Source organism: Panthera tigris, chromosome B4 (genome assembly GCF_018350195.1).
Source record: "Panthera tigris isolate Pti1 chromosome B4, P.tigris_Pti1_mat1.1, whole genome shotgun sequence".
In the NCBI taxonomy this organism is placed as follows: Eukaryota; Metazoa; Chordata; class Mammalia; order Carnivora; family Felidae; genus Panthera; species Panthera tigris.
The window spans coordinates 2,617,701-2,631,066 of NC_056666.1; the positions used below are offsets into that span (position 1 = coordinate 2,617,701).

Here is a 13,366-nt window from a genome sequence, read left to right on the forward strand (position 1 = left end):
AGCGCTTTCAACAATAGCCAAATCGTGGAAAGAGCCTAAATGTCCATCCACTGAGGAATGGATAAAGAAGATGTGGTTTATATGTAGAATGGAATACTACTTGGCAACGAGAAAGAATGAAATCTGGCCATTTACAGCAACGTGGATGGAACCAGAGGGTATTATGCTGAGTAAAATAAGTCAGCCAGAGAAGGACAGATATTATGTTTTCACTCAAACCTAGAACTTGAGAAACTTAACAGAAGACCATGGGGGAGGGGAAGGGGAAAAATAGATACGAACAGAGTGGGAGGGAGGCAAACCAAAAAAGACTCTTAGCTACAGAGAACAAACTGAGGGTGGCTGGGGGTGGGGGAGAGGGGAAAGTGGGTGATGCACAAGGAGGAGGGCATCTGTTGGGATGAGCACTGGCTGTTGTATGTGAGCAAAGGACCATGGGAATCTACCCAAAACCAAGAGCACACTGTGTACACTGAACGTTAGTTGACTTGACAATAAATTATATTTAAAAAGCGCCCCGTAGACTGATTGAGGACCCACATGGCCTGCAGTCTTACAGGTGCACCCAGGGAGTCTCATTCTCATCCAGGGCAGGGAAACTCAGAGTTGGGCTAGGAGAAGGAATTCCCGGGGTCGGTGGCATGGAAAGTGGCAGTGGCCACAAAGCAGGTGAGCAATTCTGATTTCTGGGCTGTGTTCTCGCTTTCCAGAGGCCAGCACTGTGAGGCTGGGTGGCCACGGAGTGGCCGGTCATCTCTGTCAGCCCGGGGTCAGGGTGAGACAAGGTCTGCACTCACAACAGGTGGGCACGTACCTAGTGTTCGTATACCGTACATGCTCTGTGTGCCTTATCTTCTAAAACACATTATTTGACTTCAACTATTAGGCTCCATTAGCCCCACCCACTTTTCTGCATTTATTTCTTGATTGTTTAAGGGCACAAAATAAACACAAAACCAGATGCTGTGACTCAAGTTTGCACTCGGAAAGTATGGTCACCGGTCCTGGACATCTTCTGGGAGTGAGGAGCAAAGGGCCGAGAAGAAATTTAGGGCGGTGCTGAGGGTACCACCTGAGGCAGACTGAAACTCCTCAGTGACACGAAAGCTCTCCTCCTTCTGTGTCACCATCCGGGGAGGTGATGATGAACATCCACCCGCTGAAAACACGCAAAATGAGGCCAGCCTGGCCTCTAGAAGCAACGGTAGTTTTTTGTAATTTGAGGTAGAGAAATCTGATGGGAAAACTCGCTCTGAAAAACCAAGAGCCTCCTGTCGGGAGAAAGCAGGCGCCTGGCACAGAAACCTCTACAGCGATGGGCCAGGCGGGCTTGCTCTGATCCTGAAGTCCAGCTTGTAGTTTGGGTGCTGAAAAGGAGAGGGACAATGGTCAGAGCCCCCAAAAGTGATTTTAAAAAATTTTATAAGTGTTTCTCCACTTCAGTCTTTTCTTCTCCCGCTTAGCGCCCTATGCCGCTGCTAGAGCCCATGGTGAGAGCAGCTCCTACCCGCCTTCAGGCGTACAGACAAGAGAGTGCAGCCCCACCACGCAGCGGCCAAAGCCACGGGCGGCATGGGCTAATTACAGACACGATGTTCTGGGACAGTGTTTGATAAATGGGAATACAATTCCCTGCAGTGGGCCAGCGGGCAGGACAGAAACACTCTGTGAAAGACAGCTGGGACATCTGGAAAGCATCTTAAATGCAGGACTGTTTGGAGGTGCCTGGGGAGCTCAGACGGTTAAGCGTCCGACTTTGGTTCAGGTCATGATCCCATGGTTCACAGGTTCGAGCCCCGCGTCGGGCTCTGTGCTGATATCTCAGGGCCTGGAGCCTGCTTGGGATTCTGTGTCTCCCTCTCTCTCTGCCCCTCCCCCTGCTCGCTCTCTCTCTCTCTCTCTCTCTCTCAAAAATAAAATAAACATTAAAAATTAAAAACAAAATAAATATAGGACCATTTGTCCAGAGATCTGGAGATGTTTAATCTGGAGAAGAGTTCAGAGGCAAGACAGCTGCCTTCCAATATTTGCAGGTGCGTCGTTCAGAAGGACCGTATACACTCTAAGCAGTGCCACAATCATAGTCAGACCCGTAAAAACACAAGGCATTTTGACAACACCCTTTGAAACGACGTTTATGGAGACCTCTCCTGGAGGGGAGAGGACAGGTAGGACGACAGCTACAGCCGGGTCCTTCCCACTGCAAGGGCGCAATGGGACGTTGTCGTCAACATCGGCAGGATCTCGCGGACGGTGCACCCATCCTCTGAGCAACTTAGTCTTTCCATAGGTTTACAGCACGACTTTCCTGAACCGAGGAAGCTCCCGTCCCCAACGCTGCTTCACTGAGCAGCACTGGCCGACACTGGATGCCCAGGGGGACTTCTTCCTCCTTGTGTGTTAATCACATGACAAATGAGGCTGGATTTGCATTTGCACGGCGTCCTGTGATGTCAGCCTCCCGATCCACAGCAGGCCGCACTGCTATGAATTGCATTATCTCTAATGGCTCATCGGGTCTGAAGTTTAGTATTTGATCTTGTTTTATTATCTTTTCCAGCTACATTCTATACCTAATTTTTTCCCGAAATGAACATTATTGATTTACTTATTAAATACCGTCTGCGGACTGTGAATTTTTCACATGAGCAGTGTGATGAATCCTTTTTAGAAAACAATGACCGTCTGCAGCACGATGCCGGAAACGCTGGTCTCACGAGGAAACCGGGCTGGACTTGAACTACATGCGGAGTGTAAACACCGTCCTGGCCTCTCCCGGATTAAAGCTGACACGCTGATTCTATCTCCTCGAGAAAAAGAGTAATCAATAAGTGATTATATTCCTCAAGTAAATCGCATTTCGGGTTTTGTTCTGTCCAGGGCAGTTAAGCAGTGCTGGGCATTGCAGGTTAAATCTAAGGGCAGGCAAGGGACTGGCCGAGTTGTTTGTGGCAGAGCGGAGGCATCAGAACACCGCACAGCGAATGGAAGAATTACGTGTCTTTATGAAGCAGATGTTCCTTCCTAAAACATGCTTCTAGCTAGATCTCACCCTCCAAGGAACGCAAGGCCAAGACCTCCCAGCACTCTTCCTTCCTGCGTGGGACGGTCTCTCCCGATCTGGACGATCCCAGGGTCCCAGGATGTCCCCCAGACCTGCAGGGTCTCGTCTGAACGACCCTCGCCGCGTCGCACCAACCTCCTCTCTCCTCCTCAGCTGCTGGCATCCACTAGCAGCCGCTGCACCACGGACCTCCTTCAACACAATGGCTGCAACCATCACCACCTGCTTTTGTGAGTCACAAGACCTCGATGTCACGTGCTGCCTTGACCTCTGACCTCTTCCAGAAGATAGAAAAGTTGGGTTTCCTGCTTCATTTTAGAAAGGTGATAGAGCCTGATATTAATGCCTGGCAGAAGGGCATAAAGAACAAAACCACACACGTATTATTTCTGGTCTCACAGGCAGCTGCCCGCCCCCGAGGGGACCCTGAGAACCCAGGGACCGTGCCACACAGGTGACCTGTGCTTCCAGCCCTGGTGGCTAGTTCACTCCCAGTGGGATTTGTATCTGCAGGATACAAATGTGTGTGTGTGTGTGTGTGTGTGTGTGTGTGTGTGTCTCCTCCAGTTAGAAACCCAGCTGAGATGCTACAATTCCCTCAGAAAGAATAGCAAATAGTCCAGAGGCTGACAACACAGACCGGGAAGGATTATTTCAGCAAATCCGTACAGAAAGCACTAATAACAGAATATTTAAGGAGCTCCCATAAAACACAAGGAAAAGGGACAAAAAAAAAAAAAAAGAAAAGTAGTCGAAGGCTATCAAGAGGCAATTAGAAGAAATACAAATGGACAATAAGCGTGTGAAAGATGTTCGATCTCGCTAATACACAAGGGAATGTAAACTGAAACAAGGTCAGGGCCTTTGACGTATCATACTGTCAGAAACTCTAAAGGCCAATATATTATGGGAGAAAATAGCTACATGTTTTTGTGAAAGACAAGTTGACAATATCCACCAACATTTCGTAATTACATATCTTTACCAAGCAATTCTGTGTCAGTTGAACCTATCTGGTGGAAATGTGCTTCTATTCAAAAATGCATTTATTGCAGCATTTTTATAATAATCCAAAAAATTAGAAACCACGCAAGGTCGACCAGAGCTGGATAAAATGGCCCAATCCTCTGGTCTCAGTGCATTTATGGACTCGTATGTGAGTATCATCTACGAACAAAAATGAATAAACCCGAGGCAGCCCCAAGATTGGGGGGGGGGGGCATGGAAATCGGATGAGGTAAACCAGCATGGAGGAGACTGTATCTCGCCCTTGAAGAGGCAACAGGAAAGGGATTCCTACATGAGCAGTGGGTTGCCCTGGGTAGACAGGAGCTGGGCGGCACTTCCAGATTCAGAAGGAGATCGAGAATCGGGGCTGAGATGCAGGGACATGGGCAGGTCTGGGGCCAGGAACCCCAGGAATTTCTCCTCCGACTGTCGTCTGTCTCTGTTTTCCCAGTGAGGTAGGCGGGAAGGTTACCGGCTGGGAGTGGGGCTCCAGCTGAGGGCTGGGGGTCTGGAAGCGGGGAAGCGAATGGGGTCGGGAAATGGAGTGGGGAGGGGGCCACAGTCACCTGAGGCCGACACACATGATTTTAAGGAAGGATGTGAGCACGGGACGTGTCCCCCAGGGTCTTTAGCTGCAGGCTAGTCTGAGCCGAGTCCCGTCCAGATACGCAGGTGTTGGAGGTGAGGACACACACGAAGGTGCAAGTCTGGTGTCAGCCAGATAATGAAGGGAGCGAGATGTAGGGGTGGGGAAAGGCCTAGGAGCCAGCATCTGAGAAAGAGTGGGCAAGGAGGCAGAGGAGCAGAGGTCAGAGAGGAGTGCTTGCCACTGGGTTTCGGAGGCCTTCCCGTTACCGGCCAGGGCGACTGAGGACCAAAGACAGAGGCTCAGGAGTGGGCAGGCCGGGTACTGGAGAAGTCTGCCCGGGAACTGAGCCAGGACCAGTGCTGAGGACAGGGACGGGAGCTGGGAGGGCAGGGGAGCACAGACTGAGGTCACAGGAGTGAAGCAGAGGCTTCTGGGGAGGGACGTGGCATACGAGTGGTCGGGGTCCAGTGGTGAGAGGGGTGGGAGAGAGAAAGTCTCGTGACGGGAGGAGAGATGTGTGCAGGGAACCCGGGGCTCAAACTGCCCCCCTGCAGCTGCAGCTGGCACCGGGGGCACAGTTTGTACAGTGCAGGTAGCACGACCGACCCCCTCTGTGATGTTCCAGCAGCACCGTGCAAACATCTGACCAGCGAATCTTCACCAAATACTCCTGATGCCTCTGACGCCGCAGCAAGAAGGGAGCAGCAGTGTTGGGGAAGTGACGGAGGACAGGAGCAAGGCTGCAATGTTGCTGGAGGGGGTTTGAGCCCAAGGGGAGCTGCAGAGGGTGAGCAGGAGTGTGGTGCTGGGCCGCCATAACAGTGCCGGTGCCCTGACAGACGGCACACTACTCCTGGTAGCATCTGTGGGGGCCTTTCTGGGACAGATAGGCCTCTGAACCCATGGACTGAGCAGAGGAGATGGCCTTCCCCAGTGTGGGCTCCCCCACTCTGCTGAGGTCCCAAGTAGGACCAAAGGGGGAAGGAAAGGAGGATTCAGCCTCTCTGTCTGAGTGGGACATCCTTCTTCTCCTGACCCGAAGCCACAACCCATAGTTCTCAGACCTTTGGGTTCAGAATGGATTACACCCTGACTTTTCTGGGTCTCCAGTGTGTAGAGGGTAGACCAGGGACTTGTCCTCCTGCAGAACCATATGTACCAGTTTCTATCTACCTAACTATTCCTCCATCTACCCATCCATCCATCCATGCAACCATCTATCTATCTACCTGTCTATCCATATATTTATACATCCTTCCATCCATCCATCCATCCATCCATCCATCCATCCATGTAATCATCCATATATCCATCTATCTATCCATCAATACATCCACCCAGCTATCTATCTATCTATCTATCTATCTATCTATCCATATATTTATCCATCCATCCATCCATCCATCCATTTATCCATCCATCCACCCATGTAACCATCCATCTATCCATATATCCATCCATCTATCTATCTATCTATCCATATATTTATACATACATACATACATACATACATCCACCCATCCATCCATGTAACCATCCATCTATCCATATATCTATCCATCTATCCATCCATCTATCTATCTATCTATCTATCTACCTATCTATCCATATATTTATCCAGCCAGCCAGCCAGCCAGCCAGCCAGCCATTTATCCATCCATCCACCCATGTAACCAACCATCTATCCATATATCCATCTATCTATCTATCTATCTATCTATCTATCTACCTATCTATCCATATATTTATCCATCCATCCATCCATCCATCCATTTATCCATCCATCCACCCATGTAACCATCCATCTATCCATATATCCATCCATCTATCTATCTATCCATATATTTATACATACATACATACATCCACCCATCCATCCATGTAACTATCCATCTATCCATATACCCATCCATCTATCCATCCATCCAACTATCTATCTATCTGTCTATCTATCTATCTATCTATCTATCCTGTTGGTCCTGTTTCTCTAGAGAACTCTGACTAACACAGGGGCAACTAGGAGTCCTGAGCTCACTGTGGGACAGAAGACATGATATAATTGGCCTCGATGTCATCAGGGTGAGTGCTGGATATTACTGAGTCAATCCAGATTAGCCCAAGTGCAGAAAAATCTCCACAGAGGAAGGTGGCCCAGGCTGGGGGTGTGGACACAGTGGGGAGGGCATGTGTGCAGGTTTCAAGCAGACCCTTGGTGCCGCCCCCTGGTGACCCAGCCTCTCTGCCAAGTTTGTCTCTCCAGGGTGATCTGCTGTCATTCTCTTACTCATACCACCCGAGGCACCTAGCTCTTCCTCTGCCTGTAAAGCTTTTCTTCCCCAAGGCCACTCCTCACTGTCCTTGGAAATATCACACAGGTGGTGCGGCCCCTCCTTCCCTCATTCTTGGGACTGAGAAAACTTCACACACATCCCTATTAGCATTCTGAATAGTGATTTTGTAGTTAGGTGCTTTCTTTTTGTATTGACAGACTTTGAAGATGGGAGACGTGTTTAGGCACCGGCATACCTTGTGCCCAGCACATGACAGACATTCAACAAATGATAGGTGGGTGATGAGAGGAAGAAAAGGAGCCAATATCCATGGCCCCTAGATGAGAGAGAGAGCGAGAGAGAGAGGCAAAGAGACAGGGAGAGAGAGAGACAGGGAGAAAGATTGAGAGAGAGAGAGGGACAAAGAGACAGGGAGAAAGAGAGAGAGAGAGACAGGGAGAGAGAGAGAGAGAGAGAGACAAAGAGACAGGGAGAGAGAGAGACAGGGAGAAAGAGAGAGAGAGAGAGAGTGAAAGAAGGAAAAGAAGCAAGAGAGGGAAGAGGAAGGAAGGAAGGAAGGGAAGGAGGAGGGAAGGAAAGAAAGAAGGAGGGAAAAGGGGAGGAGAAGAGAAGAGAGGAGGAGAGAGGAGACTAGATGAGATGAGGGGAGGGGAGGGGAAGGGAGAGGGAAGGGGAGAGAAAGGGAGACGAGGGGAGAGAACAGGGAAGAGAGGGAGGGAAGGAAAAGAGAATAGGATCCATTGGGCCATTCCTAGACAGTGTCGTGAATAATACGGCACCGTATTTGCCTCCTTGGGATATTTTTGCAGCAGTGCCCTGCCCCCATGTCCCTATTATGGTTCAGGAGAGGCAAGGTTATGCTCCAGGGACAAATTAAGCATGGGATTTGTGGGATTGGCATGAAAGGTTACTCCTGTTCGCAGTCTCCAAGGGGGGTCGTGGGGAAGGCTCTGTTCTGCACAGTCCCTCGGGGCCCCAGGCTGATGGGGCTGCACTCACTGGTGGGCTTTCAGTTTGGGGAAAGAGCCGAGGGTCCCGGGGAAGCTTCCATGCCCTGTGCCCACTGGCCAGAGCTAGTGGCAGGTTCCCGAAGAACTGCAGGACAACTGGGAGGAAGTGTGCCCTCAGGGGGCACTAATGTGTCTCCCCCCCACCCCCGAGCTCGGCTGGCTCTCAGCTGGCTGGTCGACCGTCCACTGCTGGGAACAAGGCAGTTATGGAAGGAAGCATTAGCTAGACGCAATCCCTCTCAGGAATTACTGTGATGTTAAGAGTGGACTTTTGATGCAGAAAAAGTATAAGACACTGAGGCTCCAAAAAGCAAGATGCCTTAATGCAGGGACGTGACCGGATGTGGGGTTGTAAACCCAGCCACGCAGACGGCGCCGTGTGCCACGGGGACATCTGGCCACCTGTGTGCGCACGAGACCATCCACACAGCAGAAACGGGGGTGCGGGGAGCTGGCGAGAAGCACTAATCAAGGGGAGGTGCAAATGCGAAGAGAAATCCCATTTCCTGCTGCCCTACATGTGAGCACCACATCCTCTGGAGGACATTAACCAATTCATTTACCTGGCACGTCCATAAGATGTTGGTTATTAAGAGCTGAGCAATTAGTGAGCGGGAGAACCCAGGCATGCGGCCAAAGCCCAGGCAGCGTGAAATTAGGGACCTCGCAGCAGCAGAGTGCAGGTCCTAATCCTTTCTGGAGGGTTCTGAGGAACAGCATCCGAGTTATCAGAGACTCAGAGGAGACACTGCTAATCCCCAGCCATTGGGCTGCAGGAAAGCCCACAGAAGCTTAGGGGTCATAAGAGAGGGAGGCCACGTGTTAGGGACAGGCTGGGGCGACCACGTGCTGGGGACAGGCTGGGGCGACCGCGTGCTGGGGCAGGCTGGGGCGTATCAGGTGCACCTTCCTCCCGAGCTTGAACACCTGCACTGCCCCTCACTCACACCCCACCTGGGAGGATGGTGATGCCCTGAGGTGGGTGGCCCAGGGAAGCCACAATCGAGGGAAACATCACACTCCCCACCTGGCCCCCCCTTTTAAACCTTCCTCCTCCTGCCGTCTGTCCTGTCCTGCTGTGTGGTGGCCTGAGGTTTCCTGAGCCTCCCCAGTGACTGTCCACGCTCCACACCGTCCCCTCAGTGAGGACTGTGAACTTCAGGACAGACAGACACACACACATGCACACACACACACACACACACACACACACTCACCAGGGTGTCACTCGTGCCCACAATGAGGACTGACTAGCAGAGAAGGAGGGGTAGCCATGGAAGGTGTCAGGTCGGGAAGTAGAAGGTCAGGTTTACATTCCCAGGGTCACAGTCTGAAGGCAGGAGTGCAGGACGGAGGGGGGCCCTGCTGTCCCCCAGGAGGGCACATGGAGAGTGGCTGCAGAAACAGGTGCAGCTGAGGGAGAAGGCTGGGGCCACCCCTGCAGGTGTGTGTGCTCACGTACGTGTGTGACCTGCGTGGGTGTGCATGCATGTGAGCGTGTGCATGTGTGAGTGTGCGTGCACGCATGTGTGTGTGTGTGTGTCCTCTGGGTGTGTGCATGCATGTGTGTTCATGTGAGTGTGTGTGCATGCATGTGTGTGTATGTGTGTGTGTGCATGTCCTGCGTGTCTGTGTGTGTGTCGTGCATGTGGGTGTGAGCATTTGCGAGTGTGTCCTATGTGTGTGCGTGTCCACGTGTGTGTGTTCATGTGAGTGTGTGTCCTTGTGCATGTGTGTGCTTGTGTGCATCCTGTGTGTGCGTGTGTGTGCATGTGTGTACGTGTGTGTCCTGTGTGTGTCCTTGTGTGTGCGTGTGTGTGCATGTGTGTGTGCATGTGCGTGTCATGCGTGTGTGCGTGTGTGTACATGTGTATGTACATGCGCACATGTGTGTCCTACGTGTGTGTCCTTGTGTGTGCGTGTGTGTGCATGCATGTGTGTGTGCATGTGTGTGTCCTGCGTGTGTGCGTGTACATGTGTATGAGTGCATGTGCATGTGTGCACGTGTGTGTCCTGTATGTGTGTGCGTGTGTGTGCGTGCGTGTGTCCTTGTATGTGCGTGCGTGTGCGTGTGCATGTGTGTGTGCGTGTGCGTGTCCTGCGTGTGTGTGTGTGCGTGTGAATGTGCGTGTGTGCGTGTCCTGTGTGCACCCACGGGCCCAGGAGAGAAAAAACCCCAGGGTATTTCCTGGGATTTATAAGAGAAAGCCAGCTAGGGTCATTCCTGGGGCCCCTCCCTAACCTTCAGCCGAGAGACCGAATTACCTCTCGCTCTACCTCTGTGAGCCCCGTCACCCCCTCCCCCTGGGCCGGTGTCGCCCCCAGGACACTGTGGTTCGGTCCAGCGTGTGCCCCGGCAGCTCCCGGGACACCAAGGACCAAGCACAGCCCTCAGATGGCGCTCCACAAGACGTGGGCAAAGGGAATGCGTGTGACGGGCTGGACTCCTCACGGCCACGGGGAGTCCTGGGTGGAAGCCAGTTCCAGAAAGTGACCGCCGTGGCCACAAACACCCACGTGCAACTGTTAGGTATGGGGAAAGGTCCAGAAACGACCCCCGTACCCATCCCGCACACTAGCTGACGTAACGTCTGCTGCACAGGTCGTTTGTAAGCATGAAAGACTCCTTGCTCTAGGGCGCACTTCCTGTTCCTGGGCCACGCAGAGGGGAGGACAGGTGGTGAGTGACGTTTCGGTTCAGAGTTTCCACGGATAAGACTGTAATTTTCCAATTAGGGTAGAAGGTTGCAGACAGACCCACGTTCCTCACACGGCTCACTTTGAGCGGAAACCACGTGTGCAAACGCACTGTGTGTTTACAGTAAGAATGGAAAAGCCACGCGTATTCTGGAAATCCCAAATACCAAGACCCCGCCTCCTAGTTTTATGTGTACGTGCAATCTAAATACTTTCCTCAAATTTTCTTGAATGTCTCCAAGGCATTTTTTTTCCTCCAGGGACAGATCACAAACAACATCATTATTACTATGGGCCGTTTTCAAAATAGTCATTTAATGAAAGACTTAGGCAAGACCTTCTGGCTCGCAGCCCTTCCCCCCTCCACACACCACAAAAATAAATCCATTAAGTGATAGGATGTGTGATGGGGGCCACAGTATACAATCGAAGAGCAGCGAAGGGTGTGTGGACGCTGTGAATAAAACGGAAGCCGTTATCACCTTGACCTCAGTGCTGGCAGGATCCTGTCTCCTGCAGAAAGGGAGCAGCCCGCCCTACCCATCTGCACACAATGAGGAAGACACAAGGACGTTTTTCCTCCTCCGTGGAACAGTGGAACGTAGTCCATGGGGCTGACCCGAGTCACAGTGAGTAATTTTAAAAAGGCTTATCATTATCCTGACAAAATGCTCCGGACGTGTGCGTGATCCATTTTTTAATGCCGTCGTCAGGGAAGGGGGAGAGGGGCTGGGTGGGCGGGGGACACCGTGTCCCTGTGATATTAATTACCGCAGACACGTGCATGACACCCAGCTCGGGGCCCCTGGCGGCGGGGATCCTCTCTGCTGCAGACGCCCTCCCGTCCCTCATTGTTCGGGCCCTTGACGGACCGGAGCTGAGGCTGCCTTGGCCTCTGTTCTAAATGCACAACTAAACTCATTTGCCCTTGTTCCCCCCCCCTTTTATTTTTTCTTTCTTTGTTGTTCTTTTTCCTGTGCTAGTTCACAAATGCCCTCCGAGGAGCCGCTGGACAGGTTTCATCTCAGGAGGGCTCCTTCTTTAACAGTTGTTCCCTTCCTGAAAGATAATCTCAAAGCCTTCCATATCGCCCCCGTCTCTGACTACCGGGAACACTGAAAATCGCTGTTGTAAAAGATCTTTGGGGCTCCAGTCCGCTCTCCCTAAGGACAATGGCATGTCCCTTGTAATGTGGTCTGAACAAGTAATGTGCATGAAACACCCAGCCTCGTTCCTTAGTACAGCAAGTGCTCAGTGCACAGGAGTTATTGTTAGCAATTATCACCTAAAGGCGTCTGATCGTGTGAACACGCGTTCGTTCAAATGCTGCATTTGTAAAACCATGCAGTCACCTCCAGCGTGTAAGATAACCAACTTACCTAGATGATCTGTTTAGAAACCCAGCGCTACGTTGCAAAACAAAAGGTTGTGGGGTAAGAATTGGTTGTGGAAGAAAAAGAAAGAAAGAAAGAATTGGTTGTGGAAGCATGCAATAAATGGAATGAAACACCGATGTGCCTCCAGTATTTTCAATAAGATCGGCGATGCACCAGACGGCTGGGCCTGGGTTCGAATCCTTTGCTTTGCTTGGGGAAACAAGCGTTCTGTGCTCAAGTTCTCATGGATAGAACGAAGATCATAGCAGCGGCCACCCCTAGTGTGATTTTTTGGAGGATTAAATGGTTCAGTATGATGAACACGTGTCGGGCGCACAGTGTAGAGCCTGGCACTCCAAATGCACACGTGGCTTTTCCGTTTTATTTCTGCCCCAAGTGGGGGTGCCTGGGTGGCTCAGTCAGTTAAGCTTCTGACTCTTGATCTCGGCACGGTTCGTCGGGCTCTGTGCTGACAGTGAGAAGCCTGCTTGGGATTCTCTCTCTCTCTTTCCGATAAATACACACGAAAAAAAGAAGCCCCAAACCACAGTGGCCCCCTAACTGTGATGTGCTGGGATTCTGTATACAGCTCACAACCCCTCTCTATTTTCTCAATTTCTCCCATTTGACGTGGGAATCAAGCAAAAAATGGCAGTGTGCTTACTTCACTCTGACCCTAGTTCTCATATCTTCTTTTCCAGGATAATATAGCAACCAAAGCAGGCAATTAGATGAGAGGGAATTCGAAGATTTGGTGCTGGTCTAACGTTCACAAATTGATCCGAGACCCTACCTCACTGGTTGCATTGTTGCTCAAGAGAATCCAGGAAGTTCTTCACCTACGGGTTCACTCATGTACAGTTGTCCAGGTCGTGGCCTGTCCGAAAATGCTCGACCAAGAGAGGGCACGGCTGCAAAATTCCTCACTGCAGGTTATTAGTGCAGGTGCTTGTGTACAGACCTGCACACAGGTCTGGGCGAGGAGGTACCTCCGGGAGGGGAAGGAGGGAGGCGGGGATGGGGACAGCCCTCACATGAGCCAGCAAAGCCAGTGAGACCATAACCAATGTACTCGGTGGTATAGTTAAATTGCTGAGTGGCATTCAGAATTTGCAACAAGTGTAATAATTTTGTATGGCAAATTCTAGGCTTGCAAAAACGGTTTTATCAGGGGCGAGGCTGTGGCCTCACCGTTCAGTCATGCCTAAAACACTCGAGTGAGTGAACGGCCTGATGAAATCCTGTGACAGGATGCTTACAATTGCTGTCGTGCCACCTACGAAGACGAGGAGACGGAGTATCAGACACATGAAACAAATCGCCTAGAATTG

The 13,366-nt window shown here is 51.2% G+C and overlaps 1 long non-coding RNA gene across 1 annotated transcript; it reads right to left on the minus strand.

Moving 5' to 3' along the window:
- Window positions 1-901: 901 nt before the first annotated feature.
- On the minus strand, window positions 902-3,228 carry LOC122240553. The gene is made up of 3 exons (XR_006220334.1): window positions 3,053-3,228; window positions 2,620-2,800; window positions 902-1,367 (listed from the first exon to the last, which is right to left on the minus strand). It is a non-coding gene; the product is annotated as an uncharacterized LOC122240553 (long non-coding RNA).
- Window positions 3,229-13,366: the final 10,138 nt, after the last annotated feature.